We start from the raw sequence: 20,272 nt of genomic DNA on the forward strand, positions 1-20,272 counted from the left end.
AATGGATTTTTTTTTTAAATTTCCATCTCCTAATTAAATCTTCATAATATTCTGCAGGGGTTCCGGGGGTGGGGGAGGCAGTTCAATGTAGTAGGGATGAGTGATTTCCTCTCCTCATCACATGCATTTCTAAGCCATGAGGGATGCATGTAATGGGAAATATAATGAGAAGGCAGAGTTCAAAACAAATGAGTTCTCTGTAATCAGTGAACTGCTGTCACAGCTTAAATCCCAAGAACTCTCTTTACCAACAATGAAGTCCAACAAGCAACAGAAGTGATTTTATGACCCCTGAGATTATGAAGATATTTTAGGAACAGCAACAACAAACAGGATGACTTTATCCATTCAGCCCATCTAATCTAAGAACTGTCCTAGCCTAGCAGCTTGCATATTCTACAAAGAGCTGTCCAAAGATGTTTCAGTGTTGGTGGGCATCAATTACTATACAATTTAAAACTCTAGAAAATAATCAGCTGAAGTGAGAATTCTAGAACAGGAAATCCTTTCAGTCACAAAATCAATTTAAGTCAGAGCACCATACAGGAATGTTGTATAAAGGAAGCAGTTGGGGCCTTAAAAGATCTGAGACTGAACATCACCTGAAACGCTCAGGTCCCCTTTTCCACATCTATAACATGACTATGAACCCATATATGACTAAGAATAAGAAAACCTTTGTAAGTACATATTTCTAGCCTAGTATAAAAGTTAGAGTTTATTAATTTAACCTAAATATACTTAAAATGTCTAATAACTGTCCAATGAGTTTTTCTTGTAAAATGAAATTATTTACCTCTTAAATTTAATAGCCAAGGGCAAATATATTAAATCATTTATTTTTCACATATAAAACAGAAGAGAAAAGCCCTATAGTTGAGTAAACAGCCTTCTACAAGAATATCTGTTTCAATATATTAGACAACTCTCAGATTATAATATAATCACCCTTGAATGCCTTTCAAACTTTTTTTTTACAGGTAGTCTGATTTCAAATGAAAATCTGATACACAAATGTTAGATTGCCCCCCAAACACATTATAAAACTTTCAGAAGCAGTTAACTGAATATAACTGATGGATTTATAAGCCAGTTTACAATTGAGAACAAAAAAGAAATCCATAACTTACATCTGTTGGAATTTGTAGCTCTTCTTTAGTATATTCACGAACTACCTTGATGAAATCTTTTGGAAAGAATCCAAAAATACGGCCAACCTATAGTGCAAAAGAGACAAATATCAAATAAATTCTGTACAAGGAATATAAATAAGAGATTTATCAGAAGTGGCAGGAAATATACACATAAGAGATAGGTATATGGTATAACCAAGAAAGAAAGTTGCTATAAAAATTACACTGAGATTATTATTCCAAATAAAAATTAAGTACGGAACAGTTAAAACATTTCCAACCACTGAAGTTTTCTTTTTTACATTTAGCTTAATTCTCAACACAGAGCATATAAAGTTAAGACTTCTGAATAAAAGATCTGCATAGGAGATTATTGTATATTATATGGTTAAAACTATGTAAATCAAAGCTGGTTATAAATGCAATTCCAAATACCCTCTAGCAAGAATTTACCTGTACATTTTGTAGCATTGCTCAATAAACCAATATTTATGTCTTTCTTAACCAATACACAACAGTCATAAAAATTAATAAGTAAAAACAATACAAAATCTCTAAAATGTATTACCACTATAGCAAATGTATTGATAGTATATGCTTTCCTAGCTTTTTCCAAATCTACTTTTACAAGTACTTGGGGAGAAAATAAAATTACAATATAATGCATATGAAACCACATATCAAGCTTCAGTTTCACCCAAAATAAATCCTCTGCAGAAAAGAAACCCATTTATTTTCAGCACCAACAGCTAAATTATATGAAGTTACATAAAGTGTACAAAAGGTATATAAAGTTCCCCTTGAGAAAGACACTCTTATTACTAACTACTGACTAAAAGGAACAGAAAATTCTTGCCAATAATTAAAGGAAACTGATAGGCAAATCAAATGCCCAAAAAAGAAAATTAAAAAAGACATCTTATCACTACCTCTAAAATATCCCCATTCATGAATGTTCTTGTTACATCTAGAAACCATCTGAGAGCCAGAATTAGTGGTAGAATACTGCCATGAAGATTAGATAAGACGGAGCAATTAAAAGCTTCATCACTGCAGATAAAGTCTGAGACTCTAGAAAACCAACAACATTGCAGAATGAAAACTAAAAACTCGAAAGGAGAATCATTTTGAAAACTAAAGAGTTTTTAATTTCTTAAGTATAACGCTCATGACATGAGAGGAGAGTCTGAGGGGAAATACACTTTTCCCTTGTGATGAAAATTCTATTAAGGTTAAATTTGGAAAAGGGAAAGAAACCAGAGATGTATGGAGAAAGGAAACACATTTATCTCTTCTTAATCTGTGTCAGTTGAGACCATAGATTATATAAAGCTCCATAATTACACACTGGGTGGTATCCCATTTCTTGTGATATGAAAAAAAAATGATGCAGAATCATGGAGGCTCATGACTGGAAATAATTTTTGTATCTAATTTTGCTTCCATACATCATCCCTGCCAAGGTGCTGTTGATTTGATTTGTGGGTGGGGAGCAAAGAACTGCCACAAGAGAACAAATTCTGCATAAGCTACTATCAGAACAAATGCACTTAAGTGCCACTGCCCTGAAAGGAAATATTCAAAAGGAAGATGGATTAGACAGGGGTCCTTTCCTAACTGAGTTTTTCACTTTATAGGGAGCTAAGATAAAACACAACCTGACTGAAGGCAAAGAAGACAAATGAATGCCACAGGAGCAATGCAAACAAAGTGCCACCCAAACACTCATCAGTCGGCAAAGATCCTTTCTGGTCAGGTGCTGAAAGCAGGGCTCCTCGGGAAGACAGGATGAGTGCTGCCACCCAGAATGGCAAGAGTCCTAGGGATGAATATAGTTAACAGGCTACAATGTGACAGGAGAAAATGTAAATCAAGCCCATTTATCCAAAAGCTCAAAGAAGGGGAGAAAGACGACTACTATATGAAAAATGCCACTTAGGTACATGGAAAAACAGTTCCAAGTTTAAAGGTTACCAATCCTATTTGGTATACTTGAAAGAAACAATAGATGGTTCTTTATATGGAGTACTGCAACTGGGACTCTGTCTAAATATAAAGTTTGTACCTAGAGGCACCATGTTTCAAGATCATTCCCTAAGAATCAGAAATGGCAGCAAAATGAAACTAGTTTTCCCATAGGGATACTCTTATTATCTGCTGTGTGGTGTTTTATTTAGGGTGAGAACTTTCAAGGATGCAACCCGGAATGTCTCTAAACTGGAACATTCCTACAGTCATCAAAGACCCTTGCTACTATTTTAAGTAAACAATCCATATATCACATTTTTTAAACGAAAAGGACAATACTCATAAGCCTCTCAATGAGGTCACTCCTAGTGAATCTCCCCATTTAAAATATCAAAGCATGATATAAACAATGTCATGTCTTTCATCAGAAGATCCATACAACTGGCTGGAAGTAGAACCCCTGGGGGAAACTTCAGGCATAGAATATAGGAAAAGCAGGAAATGGATGACCCAGAAGTTGCAAAAAAGAAAAAAAAGGTGAAAAAAAGCACATAATGAACATAATATTCTGCTTTTTTAGAGTAAAAACAGCACAAATGATTAGGTAAAATACACAAAAAATCAACTTTAAATATGCATGCCTGAGTTACTATCTCAGACTTAATTTACAGGATTAACTCTAATGTCCATGAATCCTTCCCTTTCGAAGCAGCAAAGCTAAGAATTGTCAGGTTTTCACCATGACAACCTTTATGATGTGTAGAGCCTTCTGGAACTTGATGTGAGGGGTAGCAACCACAACCAGTTCAGTTCTGTTTCAGAAAGTCTCCTGACATTCTATGCTGTGCCAGGCCTAAGGCGTGTTAGGAGCACAGGGCCTGGCAAAGAGGTCAGGTTAACTCTACAAAGACCCCAAGAAATCAGTCATTTAAATCTACACTGCTAAAAAACCCATCAAAAGTAAGAATATAACACCTGTCAAACTTTTACTTACACTTCCGGCCCAAAGTTCTGGTGATACCTCTGCAAGTTTATAGTAGACATATACAGGGTCACCTTTTTTAAAATTCACAAAACGACAATCTGGTCCTATGAAATCTTCAAGAGCTTCACCTCGATACATTAACACTGTATATAAACATTGAAAAAAGAAAAAACATTAGGATTTGATTTTTCACAGTCCATATTGACTAATCAGGAAATATGAATCCCAATATGAACAAAAATCAAGTTTTTCCAGTACTCTCTGGAATCATTTTTAATTCACCTGCTCAAAGTATCTAAAATCCTTAGAGATTTTATTGCTATAAAATACAATATTCCCTGCAATTAGACAAGGGAAAAGGAAGCTTCTCTATTTTTTCTCTGTGCTGAGAAATAAAAAGCAAAGTGGCTACCACCAACCATGGCTGGTTTCAGTGAAACTCCTGGTTCTTGCAGGCCTCAATTTTTTTCTGTTTCATAATCATAAAAAGCTTCATTTTGCAAATATGTAAATCCAAATGTAGACACGGACAGGCTTAAGTATGGCTTCATGCAGAGGTAATAGGGAAGAGGTTAGAATATCCAGGAACCCCCAAGGGGTTAATTAACTTGAACTAACTGCTAAAAGACATTACCTTTAAGTGGCTGCAAGTGCTACCATGCAGCCGTAAACACTGTCAATTTCATTTGCAGCAGAGTTGCTGTCTCTGTGTTCAGGATCTGGGTAAATTACCAGGAAATGTATTTTCTCTGAGCAAATATTGTTGACTATATCCAACATTAAGATTGTTTCAAAACATCCTCATTCGTATTTTGTTTAATAAACAAAATCAAAAGTGGGTATCCTATCTGACAAGGAACAAGTTTAACCACGAGAAAAGGTCAGGCAATACCTTCATGCTTAAAATGCAGGACTAGAATCACAATTGATCTAGAAACTGGTAGAAGCAACATTTTTCTTTTGGTTGACCAAATACACAGTTTCTGATTTAAGATGAAATGGACAATAGATGTATGTAAAAAGCACAAAGAAATGGAAATAACACTTTTTCTAAAAGCCAATTAGCAATAAAATACACAAGAATGTGTGTTTTATAAAAATATATGTCTGAGGAACAAACACGGATTTGGAGAGGGTAACTTGTTTTTTTGAAGCTAAAATAGGACTATTTTCAGAACTATCAGCATCCTAATTCATATATAATTAAGAGGCCTAGTTGAAGGTGAGAGACACTTTAAGGTGGGGAATTCTCATCACAAGTGGAAATGTCAATGTTTCTCTTGTTCCCCCTTAGGTCATAGAGGATTTACAAATCAGCAATATATTAGGTGACATCATAATGCATACTATGGAGCACCTATTTAGTTCTTTTTTTTTTTGGAGCACTTATTTGGAAGGCACACAAGGACACCTGACATACACACCTCACTACTTCCTACAACACAACACAGACCCACCTGTTGTGTTTGGTCACATCTGTTTGGACACAGGCCATTTCTCAAGTTATGTTACCTCACTGAACCTTACCAACACCATGTCTTAGTACTGAGTAAGCATCAGTGATGAGATTGTCCAGGTAGCCCACGTAGGATAGTGCTCGATAGCAAAGAATAGCAAAACTGAAAGGAAATATCATGGCAGCTGCTTTGCTTCTCTGAGTGTTTATTTACTCCAGCCTTAGGGTTACCTCTAGGAACTGCTTAACATATATTGGAGACATCTTTTTTCTTTATTGGAGTGGAAGAAACAATTCAAATTATAAAATTTGTTTTTGGTAACACCAATTTAGGCATAAAGAGCTCAATGGTAAACTTCTTGGCCTTTTTAGCATGAATATTTTAAAATATGTACTGCTTACAATTTATGGACAACACGGTCATCAAGTTGCAAGGTTACTAGAAACCAAGCGGGAGGCCATAAGAAGTATTCTGGGCCAGTAAATATATAGAGGAAAGAGGTTCCAACAACACTAGCGACTGAGTCTAAAACTGAATTGGCTTATAAAATCTTGGAGTATTTATTATTGTTATTGCAACAAACCTCTTCATCTGAATCTGAATGGCTACATCTTCCCCACCGCCCACCTCCAATCCAGGACTGGGAAGCAATTCTGTCTGCTTCCTGCGCACAGAAGAGGCTGCAGTTCCCAGGTGGCTGGTGCAGATCCTTGGCTTCTTTCAAAAGCAAAAGATTATTGGCCCACCTGCTACCCTACCTCAAATATGAAGGGAGGCTTCTATGCACAGAAATGACAGGATTGAAGCAGAGTCGGGGCCGAGACCTTGGAACACATTGCATGCCTGGACTCAGTGCTCTTCCCAAGCCTAAACTCTAGTCCCTGTTAAAAGGCAAAACCAGCCCAATCCCCAGTGCAGCAAAAGGACGAAGGGGCCAGTGAGCCTTTCCCAAGGAGCCCCACCATCAACCTGCCGCTGGGATTAGGGCCACCGAGCCCTGGAGAGCATCTGCCCTTATACCACACCAGCCCAGGTCCCTGTGGAGGGGGCAGAAAAGCACTCTGCTACAGCGTGGGGAGCCCCGGGCGTGCGGTGCACAACCCCATCACAACCAGATCACCCACTGAGATCCTAGGCGAATCCTGGAAGGGAAGAAACTGAGAGCTGTCCCTGGGGAATCGTGTTTCCCAACCCCAGCCTCAGTCAGTAGAGAAAAATAAAAATCTGGCAACTAGTGGGAGTCAAAGCCCCCCCCCCCAACCGGAGAGGGCTGGCTGGGGCGCCAGCAGAGCTGGAGGGGACACACGCAGGGTCCCGAGGCTCTGTCACTCCTGCGCCCCACCCGTCAACCTGCAACCCCCTAGCCCAGCCCGAGGGGCGGGTGGGTAGCAAAGCTCGGAGGGGTGGCGCCCGGGAAGGCTTAAGCCTTTCCCGGGTGACACGTCAGCAGGGATATCTGGGGGTCGATCCACAGACTCTACTGGAGAACTGCACGGAGCTGGAGCTCCGTCCTTCTCTAGTCGAGACCTTCTCCTCAACTGAAGACCTTCTCCTCTAGTCGCTGCCTTGGCAACTAGAACTCTCCTTCTCGTCCAATCACCTGCCTTTGCTTCTGTGCCCTCACAAGCGACCCTCCCTGTGATTCTAGTTGTCACCCACCCATCCCCACCCACCCCCCACCCCCGCCAACTGGTCCTTTCTGGCTTTCCTCAACGTCTCATTTCTGGTCCATCCTGAACTAGCCCACTCCACCATCACTCCCATCCCTCATTCCTGGTCTGGTACCTCCTTTTCTGAACTACCAAATCCCACCCCTGACTTGTCACAGCTAGTCTATGGTTCCAAGCTCCCTCCCCTTCAAACTCCTAGAGGTTCCTTGAAGCCCCACCCCAAGATCCCTCTGATTAGGAAAGGGGAAGGTGAATGGAACTGTGAGTGAGGGTGTAAACTGGAGACAGTGGCCTGCTTTATTTTTTAAGGCAGGGACAGGTGGGGGCAGAGAGATGGACATTAGTCTTTGGGCTAAGATCTTAAGATTCTTATCTTTATCCATAAGGGAAGAAGTCATTTAATTCAACAGCATATTTTTAACTTTCATTTTGTGCTACCATTCATGCCAGACGCTGGACAAAGCCCTAGCATGGTGTGGGAGTGGATGAAAATCAAAAGACAAGATATCTGGTCCTGGTCCAAAAAAGTCCACAACTTAGTGGGAACCAACTGACAAAACCGATTATCAGAGAAGAAAGCTAGTAGCTAACATTTCTTGAATGCTTTATTTATGTCCAGTTGTTATTCTGAAGGTTTTATACATATCAATTAATTTAATCTTCATAACAATAGTACCTTACAGTAGTAGTAGGTCGTATTCCAATCCTTATTTTAGAGTAAATTGAGCAGTGAGTAATGGAGTGAGTAATGGAGCTAAGTTTCAAGCCCAAGGAGTAGACTCCTTTTCATCACAACCTATCAACTAACAAGCAATTGTACTTTCTGACAAGAGGAGCAAAATCTGATTTAAATCATAATATAGCTGAATTATTGATATGTGCAGTTAAAGGGGGGGGGGGAGGCACAAGCTAGCCAGCCCAAGGAAGAGTGTCTGCAATGCTCCCATCTTGGGTGGAGCCATTCTCGTTTGTATGTGACCAAGGGCTTGTCACTATAGTCTCTGCTAAGGTTATTCATCAACCTCCAACAATGAACCCATCAGTTGTTTCCCCAAATTAACTGAATCTTTAAAATTTAGAGAAAAGAATGTAGTCCACCATGTTCATAATGTTAAATAAAGAAAACGATGGGAAAAAGAGGTGTGCACAAACATTTGTCTACAGGGGCCATGAGAGGTCCCCGTTGGTCCAGTGTACTTCTGCGCTTTCTGGAGAACCAGTGGATCATACAGAGAAACTGTCTATCTGAGTCATTCTTCATTTCATTTCTACCATGTATTTATTATGTTATAAAATGTATCTAGTAGGCATCTCTAACAACATGTTGAAAACTGAATTCATTTTTCTCTCAAAATCTGCTCCTTTCAGTCTTCCCTATCTCAGAAATAAGAATGACAATTTATTCCCATTATCCAGGTGCTCAAAGCCCAAAACTTACAAACCATCTTTGATCTCTTTTCTCTCACATTCCAACTCCCGTCCATTAGACAATATTATGTCTTTATTTTTACAATTTTATTGAGATATAGTTGACCTACAATAAATTGCACATTTAAGGTGTACAATTTGATAAGTTTTGACATGAATATACCTATGAGACTAACACCAAAATCAAAAGAGTATTTCATCCTTCTTTGTAATCCCTCCCCTCTCTTTTTCTGGGCTGTCTCCAAACATCTCCTGTCATTATAGATTGTTTTGAATTTTCTAGAATTTGATATAAATTATATAGCATTTTATTTATTTATTTTTCTGACTTCCTTCTTTCCAAATAAGCATTTGAAACATGCCCAGAATCTGACCACTCCTCTGCATCTGCTAAGCCAATATACAGGCCAAACCCACATCATAAGTCACCTTAATGATTCCCATAGCCTTCTTCTGTCCTTGCTTCTGCCCTCATTTTCCCCAATATCTATTGTCCTGATGGCAACTAGAGTGATATTCTTAAATATAAATTTGATTGTGTCTCTCTGCTCAAAATCTTCCTATAGCTTCCCATTTCCAAATGAAAGGCAATGAGTTTAGCCAGGCCTGGTCATACTCATCTGTAATCCCAGCAGCTCAGGAGGCTGTCAGGAGGATCCTGAGTTCAAAGCCAGCCTCAGAAATGTAGTGAGTCCCTAAGCAACTCAGTTAGACCCTATCTCTAAATAAAATATTTTAAAAAGGACTGTGGGTGTTGCTCAGTGTTTAAGTGCCCCTGGGGGTTCAATCTCTGTTATCAGGAAAAAAAAAGGAAAAAAAGCCATGACTTTATTATGGATTGCCCTGCCTTAGTATGGACTGTTCTTATTCAATGTGACTCCCCTCATCCTTTTCTCCCCATTTCCTAACATTCTTCTCTTGTCTGTTAGTTCCATTTAAATACACCAATCCCACCCCTGCTTCAGAGCATTTACACTTGCAACTTTGCCTCAACCTTAACTCCCCAAATCATCTGACTAGCTAACTACCCCCTCACTTTATCATGTCTCTGTAACAGTGGCATTTCATGTGATAAAGGCCTTCCCTGGCCACCCTACACAAAATAGAGCCTCTTGCCATGACTATCAAGCCCATTACCCTGCCTTTCTTTCTCTTCAGACTTGCCTTACCACTTTAGACTTCTCTTACCACTTGCCTTACATTTGTTTTTCTACTTGACTGCTCTGACCCAACCTCAAACACAATTTCCAACAGGAGCAGGAAATTAGTTGTTTTGTTCACTACTGTTACATCAGTGACTAGGGAAATGCCTAGAATGTATGAGAGAGTTAACAAATGATTTGTTGGATAAACTCATGGTTCCAATAATATTATAAATATACTACACTATTAACCTAAACACATATATTAACTATTAAGCCCCCATATATAAATAGTACTGAGAGGAAATAAGCTATGAGAACAAGGCATTTAAGGTCCACCTCTCAGCAGCATGCATCCTCAACTCCAGGAATGTACCCTGAATGTGTCTGTTGTTGAATAAAAACATACTTGTGTGGAGAGTAGTTGTTTGGTTACATGATACTGGAATATTCAAGTAGATCTTTTAAAACTAGTTTTACTTTTTTCTTATTTTTCTTATTATAGAATATGGTATGTTGTAGAATTTTTCTTATTGTAGAATAGAAATTAATGATAATTCATTGGTGGAAAAATCAGAAGAGCAAAATTATCTAATTGCATATTATCTTCTTGATATTTACTTTGACTCATAATCAGATATACTTTTATATGCATAGTCAGTGCTTCCAGTTACTGAAGAACTAGCTGCTTAGTTTGTAGAGTTTTCAATATTTTGATTTATCAGTATTATTTTTTAAACTTATTGCCTTAAAGACATATTAACTAGTCTGGTGGATAATGAGAAGAAAATTTCTCAACTGGCCACAATAAGGTAGTGGTAGTTCTTTCTACCAGGATACATACAATTAGTGGATGAATCAGCATTCACTTTTACTCATAGCATTTAAATATGTGGCATTGATATTTAACATGATGTTTAATATAAGGTTATATTAAAAACCTTCAGAAAAGGAACAGGATAGAATGTGGTGGTGATTACTGGCATGGAGATAAATAATCTCAAGTGCATTATTCTTTAATACCTCAAAGGGAATTCTTACGGGGTAAGGGTTGAGTAATTGTTAAAGGTAAATGTGACCAGTTTGGGTGGAGGGGACATAAAATTCTAAGATATGAAGGGTTCCTAATGTCAGAGTACAATCTAAATGATACAAGAAAAACATATCTGAAACAAATAATTGGCAGCATAATAACATATACCATTGGAAATTTGTGAAGGCACTTGCCTAACGCTGCTGTTACCAGGAAGAACCTCATCTATTGTAAATGATGTGCCAGAGAATAGTGTTAAACATTTATGGAAGACTAAATCTCTCCAAAAGGGGCAACAGATTTACCCTCGAATATGAAACATTGGAAAAAAAGTGGACAAAATACAAACAGTTCTCAGATAATAGATAATAAGCAGCATAAGAGTGACCTCTAAGATAAAGTTAAGCATGAGAGATGAGTGCTAGGATTATCCCAATTTACTCGCTGGAAAGAATTTTTCAGGCCACATCCAGAGAAGGGAAACTCAAACAGAAAATCTCCAGAGTTGAAGAGATGGATTTTAAAGTCTGAAGAGACCGATGCAGCTAGAAGTCCCAGAGCAGAATAAAGGAGAGAGTAGAGAACTGCAGAGGGAGGGAGAGTGTGTACATGCATTAGCTCTCTAGACATCTATGGAGGGTTCCCCTGAAGTCTGTGGCTATGTAACAATGGGCACACATGTAAGGCCAGAGAAAGAACCTTCAGAAAGGAACAGAATGGAAGGTGGTGGCGATTGTTGGCATGGAGATCAATTTTTGTAATCACCAGCTAGAATGGAAAATCTATAATAAAAGGGCATCAAGTAACATAGTCAGTAAAAGGAAAAAAAATTAGCCCAAGATTGAAGGTAACTCCTGTCTAGCAGAATCTTAAAAAGATAAAAATGTTTCCAAGATAGTTCAGAAAAAAAGCTGTACACAGCTCAAGATAATTCAGCAAAAAGCTGTACACAGCTCAAGAATATTTAAAAGAATACAAAATATCCAGTACTCAACAAGGTAAATTCACAATGTTTGGAATCCAATAAAAATGTATGAGGCATGCGAAGAGGTAGGAAAATATAACCCATGTTGAAAAGAAAATTAATAGAAATGATCATTAATTACACTGTGATAGGACATTAATACAGTTGTATACCATATGTTCAAGATGCTATGGAAAAGCATAAGCATGTAAAGGAGAAAAAAGAAGATATAAAAATGTCTGAATTAGATAAAACAGATAAAATTAGATAAAATCAGATAAAACAATGGCTAAGGTGAAAATTACACTGAATGAGATTAACAGCAGATTCGACATTGAAGAAGTCAATATCAGCAAACTGAATATGCAGTGATAAAGACATTGAAGAAGTCAATATCAGCAAACTGAATATGCAGTGATAAAGACTCCAAAATCAAACACGGAGAAAGAGACTGAAATTAACAAAGCATCAGTATGCATAGCTTCAACAAGTCCAATATATATGTTACGGTAGTTCCTAAAAGAGATGGGAAAAACACATTTGAAGAAATAATAAATAAAAATGTTCTATATCTGATGAACACTCAGATTCAAAAAGCTCAATTAATAAGAAAAATGATAAGGATGACACAAATATACACTAAATGCTTAAAACCAGTGCTAAGAAAAAAATTGAAAAGCATCTACAGAAAACAGATACCATTATGTACAAAGGAGTGAAAGTAAAATATCAAAATTCATTCAAGAACCATGCAAACCAGAAAATAGTACATCAACATTTTCAAGTTCTGAAAGAATAAAAAACACTGACATCCTAGAATTGCATTCCAAATGAAAATATATTTCAAAATGATGTAGTCTTTAATGCAAAAGAATTAAGTTAAACCCTACCCCACATAAAAATTACCTCAAAATGGACCACAGACATAAATGTAAGAATTCAAAATAGACAACACATATATATGTAAGAACCAAAACTAAATGTAAGAAAGCATAGATAAATCTTGGAGTAGACAATGACTTTGTAGTTAAGACACCAAATGCCCAAGTACCAAAAGAAAAAAATAATAAAATAATGAACTTCAAATTTAAAACTTTTAAAGGCTACCATCGAAGAAAGTGAAAACACAATCATAGAAGAAAATATTTACAATTCATGTAGTTAGAATATAACTACCTAGAATATACAAGCAATTCTTATTGTTCAATATGAAAAGACAAATGGCAAGAAATTAGAATAGGCATTTCTCCAAAGAAAATATGCAAAAGCAAATAAGCAAATGAAAGGATACCCAGCACCATTAGGGAAATGTACAACCTCAGTGAGATACTACTTCACATCTATTAAGATGGTTATAATCAAAAAGATAATAATAAGTTGGCAAGGATGTGGATCAATGGGAGCCCTCACACACTCCTGGTAGGAATAGACTACAGACCTAAATGTAGCAGCTAAACCTATACAACTTCTGGAAGAAAATATAAAAAGCTGCTTGGCAGAGACTTTTAAAACTAACTAGCTCTTTCTGCCTCATGCTCTCTTTTTTTCTCTCTCTCCTCTCAGAAATAAATCAGACTTAAAAACTTTGTCTCATGCTGGGCGTGGTGGTGCATACCTGTAATACCAGTGGCTCAAGAGGCTGAGGCAGGGGGATTGCAAGTTCAAAGCCAGCCTCAGCAAAAGTGAGGCACTAAGCAACTCAGTGAGACCCTGTCTCTAAATAAAATACTAAATAGGACTGGGGATGTGGCTCAGTGGTGGTATGCCCCTGAGTTCAATCCCCAGTACCAACAACAACAACAACAACAAACTTTGTCTATTCTATATTCATTGTTATGGAAATGGAAAGGTAAGCTGACCGACTAGGACAAAGTATTGGCAAAACATATATCTCTCAAGAGAATGATATCTAGGATATACAAATGATTCTTACAACTTATTAATAAGAAAAATCACCCAATTTGAAAAGATGGGCAGAAGATTTTTTTTCTTCACCAAAGTAGATACAAATATGGTGAATGTGCACATGAAAGGATATCCAACATAAGTTGAAATGTAAATCAAAACTGCAATGTTATTACACATACAGTAAGATAGACAAAATTTAAGACTGATCATAACAAATGTTGACAAAGATGAAGACTATGGTATCTCTCTTAGAACTACAGACTATAACATGTAGTATAAACAATGGCACAAACTGTTAGAAAACTGTTTGGCAGTTGCTTTAAAAATTAAATCACATCTGTCGAGATATTTACTCCAGAGAAATAAAAGCATACATCCACACTGAGACTTGTGCACAACTATTCATGGTGGTTTTATTTGTAATAGTCAAAAAATACCCAGTGTTGGACTGTGGGAACATGTCTGTCTTACATGCCTCAGAACCCTTATACTCATATTAACCATATAGTAGGCATTGGATTACTAACTATTACATGAATGTAGAGATTGATTTTTTTTACTGTTAATAGAGCTTCTCTTTTATTAAATATAACAGACAAAAGAAAATCACGTATAGCACAATGAATTATCACAAAGTAAACATATCCACTGAACCCTAACCCAGGTCAAGAAATTGGACATCAAATGCACCTTCATGAGCCCTTTCTCATTGCTCCCCTAATTATTCCCTCCACTCCCCCAGAGTTAGGCACTATTTTAACTTCTAATAACAAGGATTAGTTTTGCCTGTTTTGTTACTTTATATAGTGTAATCATACACATGTGTTCTTTGGTATGCGGCTTTTTTAGCTCCATATGTATTTTTATAAGATTTATCCAAGTTGTTGGATGTGAATGTACTTCTTATTTTCATTGCTTAATAATTTTCCACTGTATAAATATAACCTGGTTTACTTAAAAAAAATCCCCAATGTATATCAATAGGAAAATAGATAATAAATTTTGGAAACATACTTAGCAAGAATAAAGAACTATTGATAATAGCAAAAACAGAGAGATTCTGAATGAAATAAACTAGACAAAAAGTAATATGCATTGAAAATTCTTTTTTTTTGTACTCCCTAGAACAAATATCCAGAGGTGCTCCACTGCTGAGCTACATCACCAGCCCTTTTTATTTTATTTATTCATTTATTATTAATTTTTTTTTTTGCTATCAGATATGGAACTCTTGGGAACTCAACCACTGAGCCACATCCCCAGCCCTCTTTTGTATTTTATTTAGAGATAGGTACCAATGAGTTACTCAGGGCCTCGTTAAGTTGCTAAGGTTGGCTTTGAAATCCCAATTCTCCTGTTTCACCATTCTGAGCTGCTGGGATTACAGGTGTGTGCCACCATGCCCAGATTAGTTTTTATTTTGAAACAGAGTCTGGCTCAGTTCCCCAAGTTTACCTCAAATTTTCGATCCTCCAGCCTCAGCCTCCTGAATATCTGGGATTACAGACTCTGCCACCACCTTCCAGCAGATTCAGTTATATTTAAATGAAAAAGTTATAAACCAGGTGAATCCTAGTAAAGGTCTTAGTAAAAAATAATAAAAATAAAAGCACTATGCTTGGTCACAATATGGTAAGTCAGAAAATGACAACAAATATCCATTTTCTGTCAGGTTGACCAGAACAGTATCATTTCTCAATGGATTTCAAAGGGTCTCCTTCCTTCTTTCCCTGCCCTCCCTCCTTCCCTCCCTCCCTCCCTTCCTTCCTTCCTTTCTGAGTTTTGGCGTGTGTGTGTGTGTGTGTGTGTGTGTGTGTGTATGTGTATGTGTGTGTGTGTGTGTGTGTGTGTGTGTGTGTGTACATCATCTTCTGTGCCAGTGTAAGAGGTTTAGGCAATGGATCAACCTTTACACCTGTGCCGAAGGACCCCAATCTTGGATCTATCTCCAAGGGTGGAGGTGACTCTAGATCCTCATTATAATCTCGAGAATGGGAACTCCTAAAAAATAAACAGGTCTTTCTTGGTAATACCAGTTTCCTCCTTGGTAAAAGTTAGTGTAGTGGGAGGGTGGCAAGGGCCCTACCCTGCCACAAAATAAATGCTAAAATATATTTTGGTACAAATTGTAAACACTAAAGAGTTAAAAGTAAGAGATGAGTCTTGGGATTTGAGCTAGACCTGGATAAGTACATAGGATTCAGATTCTAAAAAGAGAATAAAAGGCAAGTGAATTAAACAGCATAAGAAAGACTCAGCAGAAAGAAGTATGTTTAAAGAAAGTAAGGACACCTCATTTTGCTAAGAGGAAAGGATTCTATAAAGGATGACATATTTGTGTGCTTAGGTCAGATTATGAAATTCCTTGAAAATCAAGCATAAAGATTTAGACTTAATACAATAAAAATGCATAAAATATTAGACTTTAAGTAAAGGGATCATATAACTTAAGTGGAATTTAAACAAGTATCTTGTCCTTAAATCCAGGGAAGATGGAGGTTTAGGCTGGGCATGACCAGTAGGGCTGAGGCACTCCCCACAATTAAAAAGCCATGTTGAAGTGTACTGTATTAATGGAAGTGAGTCATATACAAGGCAAGGTCTTCTGCCAGCATCTACTGTTTGTCTAGCCCTGACAAATATTATTCCACTTTCAACTGTACAAAGAAAGAAACTCAAACATCTGAAATTGCCACTAATATATGGCATGTATATGAGTTCCTGTTTCTGGTTCTGCCTAATTTACCTTGGCATTCTTTTCACGGAGGTCAAATATTTGGTGTGTTGAAATAAATGCAGAACAGATATTGGGGACTTGTGGCCTGCACATCTCAATTTCCACAGTGCTCTGTTGGGCTTTATCCATTTAGTTTTCAGAAATATAAATTACTTCCTTACCAGAACAGCAGCAGAAGTAAGGAATATAGCCAAAAAGATTGTAGTAAGAGTCAGAAGTCTAATTGTGTGACTATAGTAAAATCATTAACTTTTCTGAGTCTCAGATATTTCATCTATACAAATATGGGTCAAAGTTAAAATTTTATAATTAATTTTTTAAGAAGAAAATGAAATAATATATGAAAGATTGCCCATTTATGTGGTTTAAATAATTAAACAGCAAAACCCTGGTGGTTACAGCCAATATAGACAATTGACAAAGCAACAAAAGTCTTGGCAATAAATGCTTTCATCACTAAGGAGACATTTTTAGATAGTGCCTACTCTGGAAACTGTTCTCTTCTCACTGAAACAAAGTAAGGCTGATAACATCCTCCCAAAGTGTGCTTGGAAGATCACAAGCACCTCTTGGAGGAGACAGGGAGAGTGGAGGAGAAAATATGTTCTTCGGGATAACATATAGTCTACCAGAGCATACACTGAAGCAAAGCAAACCCTCCTGAATCTTCAGCATTTGAACTTATGCATGCAGTATAAAATTAGAAACAGGACCATAAACACTATTATGAAGACTATACTTAGTGGGGGACACTGAACAAACATATATGGGAAAGTAAGTTCTCTGTGATTAGTATGAAAGCTCAGTCTTACCCAAATCCACATGAAATTTGAAATGGTTTGGAATACATAAGAGGATCAGTGAATGACATCAAATGCAAATGATGAAATAGAGAATCTGAACATGATCTTTCTCTTATTTCTCACTGATCCCTTAGAACCACCAATAGAAATATAATATTAACTCTACATGTAAATTAAATTTTCTAGAAGCCCTTAGAACCACCAATAGAAATATAAACTCTACATGTAAATTAAATTTTCTAGAAGTCATATTTTAAAAAATAGGACAGATGAGCTTCATTTAATAATACATTTTACATAATTCAATATAGTCAAAATGTCATCCTTTTAACTTGTAATCAAAATAAAAACATAACTGTTATTTTACATTCTTCATAATAAGTCTTTGATATCTGACTTATGGCACATCTCAGTTCAAACTGGGCACATTTAAAGACAGTCGCAGCATAAGAAAGTAGGGATTGTAAATTAACACTAGGCCATATCATATACTTGCACTTATTTTAAAGAAAAGCCAACTTTAATAGTATGTTTTAGGTTTTAAAATATTTTTGGCCAACCTCTATTGGTACTTATGCAGAAGTGAGAAAAGATGATTGAAGGTATTCAACATCCCTCTTTTTTTTTTTTTCACTCAGAGGTTAAGATTTCTGTTGCAATAGCTAGGGATTGCATTGTCATTTCAGATGAATCTCAAGTCTGTAATCAAAAAGTGTAAGTCATCATTAGGTTCCTACACTTGTCATTCTTTTATTATTTTTCGTTGTTATCTTAAATATATTTACTTCTTGACAAACATAAAGAAATAAAGAATAATATTTAAATGGATAATAAAACAATTTGACTGCATAAAATCCCTTTTCGTTTTAGGTAGACCTACTGGTACAAACAAGTCACCTGGGTGGTCTATTTTTCTTTGGTAACAGGGATTGAACTCAAGGGCTCTAGACCACTGAGTCACATCTCCAGCCCTATTTTGTATTTTATTTAGAGATAAGGTCTCACTGAATTGTTTAGGGCCTTACTTTTGCTGAGGCTGGCTTTGAACTCACGATCCTCCTGCCTCAGCCTCCAGAGCCACTGGGATTACAGGCATGCAGCACTGCACCCGGCACCTGCTCTGTTCTCTTACTTAACTGCAACTGTGTTTTCCTTGGTAGATTACTTCTTTGCACCAGGGTTTCTTGATAGAACTCTATTGGTACTTTGGTTTGGACTGTTCCTACTAGCTGAAGGTTATATACTATCTATGGGCCTGGCCAACAAATGTTAGTAGTTTCCTCAGTCATGGTGAAACAACAACAAAATGCCCCCAGCCATTTCTAAACTTCTCTTGATAAGACTAGTATCACTCTCCCAGTTTGAGAGTCACTGGTTGAAACGTTAGTTAAACTCTGATCATTGAACAAAGCACCTTTAGTTGTAAGTATCCCATATTTTGTAGTTTGCAAGTATTCTGTATTTTGTAATTTCTCTTATCAGCTAAAAAGAAAGGATTATAAAATCAACATTTAAGGCCAGGCTTCATGATGCACACTGTAATCCCAGTGGCTCTGGAGGCTGAGGCAGGAGGATCTTGAGTTCAGAGTCACCCTCAGCAATTTAGCAAGGCCTTAAGTAATTTATGGATTTCCTATCTCAAAATAAAAAAAAAATGTAAAAAAGGGCTGGTGATGTGGATCAGTGGTTAAGCACCTAGATTCAATCCCCTGTGCCCATCCTCCACAAATCAACATTTTAAAAACCACAATCACTAAAACATTAAAGAAACTCAAAGGCCCTTGTAAACACAAATGACTTTGCTTCAAAGGTTTTTTGCTTTTTGTTTTCCACTTCAAGTTAACACTACCTTTAAAAAAATCACATTTTTGAATTTATTTTTTCTGACCTCTAAGAGGGATCTTACATTTTTCTACTTCCCTTTCCAAGACTATTTCCTATTTTGCACTGTGTAATCTTGAATTTAAATCTGAATTAGTTGCATTGATTTTCCCTTGTCTTAATAGTCAAATTATGATACAATTTGAATTATTGAAATGCATATGGAGGGGTTTCTTTTCTTATTTTTAATGAAAACTCATGCTTTTAAAATTAGCACCTAGGGGACTATAGGTGGAGAATTAATATGTAGAGTCATCAGATTGAACCCAGGGGCACTCTACCACTGAGTTACACCTTCATTCCTTTTAATTTCTTTTTATTTTTTAAGACAGGTCTCATGAAGTTGCCCAGGCTTGACTGGAACCTACCATCCTCCTACCTCAGCCTTACAAGTCTCTGGAATTACCACCTAGTTTTCCTATTTCTTGCTTTCCCTCTTCTTTAATTTCAACAACCTCTTCAACATGATGCTTCTAAAATACCAAATCTGATTCCTCCCCCACCCACCTCTCTCTCTCTCTCTCACACACACACACACACAGAAACATTCTGTAGCTTAAGTGGGAACTTACTTTAAACAAATAAGCAATCCATGTCAGAGATTTCTGAAGACAGGATTAAAGACATATATCAAAGGTACTAAGAAGGAACTGGTAATCATTGGTCTCAGATAGACATCTAGGAGCAGTGGTAAAGAGAAGAAGCCTCCTGAAATGAGGCACCTGTGAAGTTATTGATACCTTGCTTATTTTTCAATAAAAACCTCAAACACTGGGACTCACCCTGCAAGGTTAAAGGAAGAGTACAGGGAAAAAGGTTGCTGGTTCTTTGTCTTAACCTTGTCACCCACTGGCACTCATGTGGAATGAAAGTCTGAACACCTAGGATCCATGAGGTTGGAAGGGAGTTGTTACAAAGCAGGACTGTGGGGTCAAGTAGCCCTGGAAGTGAGTCCATACTTCATCATAGACTGGTGACCAATGAAAAAATAAATAAATAGAAGGGAGGCCAGTACAATAGAGGATGGAAAATGGGAGGAGGGAAGCGGGGAGGTATACTGGGGATTAAAGTGGAGCAAATTATATTCCATGCATGTATGACTGTCAAAACGAACTGATTGTTATGGGTTACAATGAACTAACAAAAACATTTAAAAGAACTAT

The 20,272-nt window shown here is 37.0% G+C and overlaps 1 pseudogene; it reads right to left on the reverse strand.

Moving 5' to 3' along the window:
- Positions 1 to 20,272, reverse strand: part of LOC144252332 (transport and Golgi organization protein 1 homolog) — an 80,267-nt pseudogene that overhangs the window by 16,944 nt on the left and 43,051 nt on the right.

Source organism: Urocitellus parryii, unplaced genomic scaffold (genome assembly GCF_045843805.1).
Source record: "Urocitellus parryii isolate mUroPar1 unplaced genomic scaffold, mUroPar1.hap1 Scaffold_40, whole genome shotgun sequence".
In the NCBI taxonomy this organism is placed as follows: domain Eukaryota; kingdom Metazoa; phylum Chordata; class Mammalia; order Rodentia; family Sciuridae; genus Urocitellus; species Urocitellus parryii.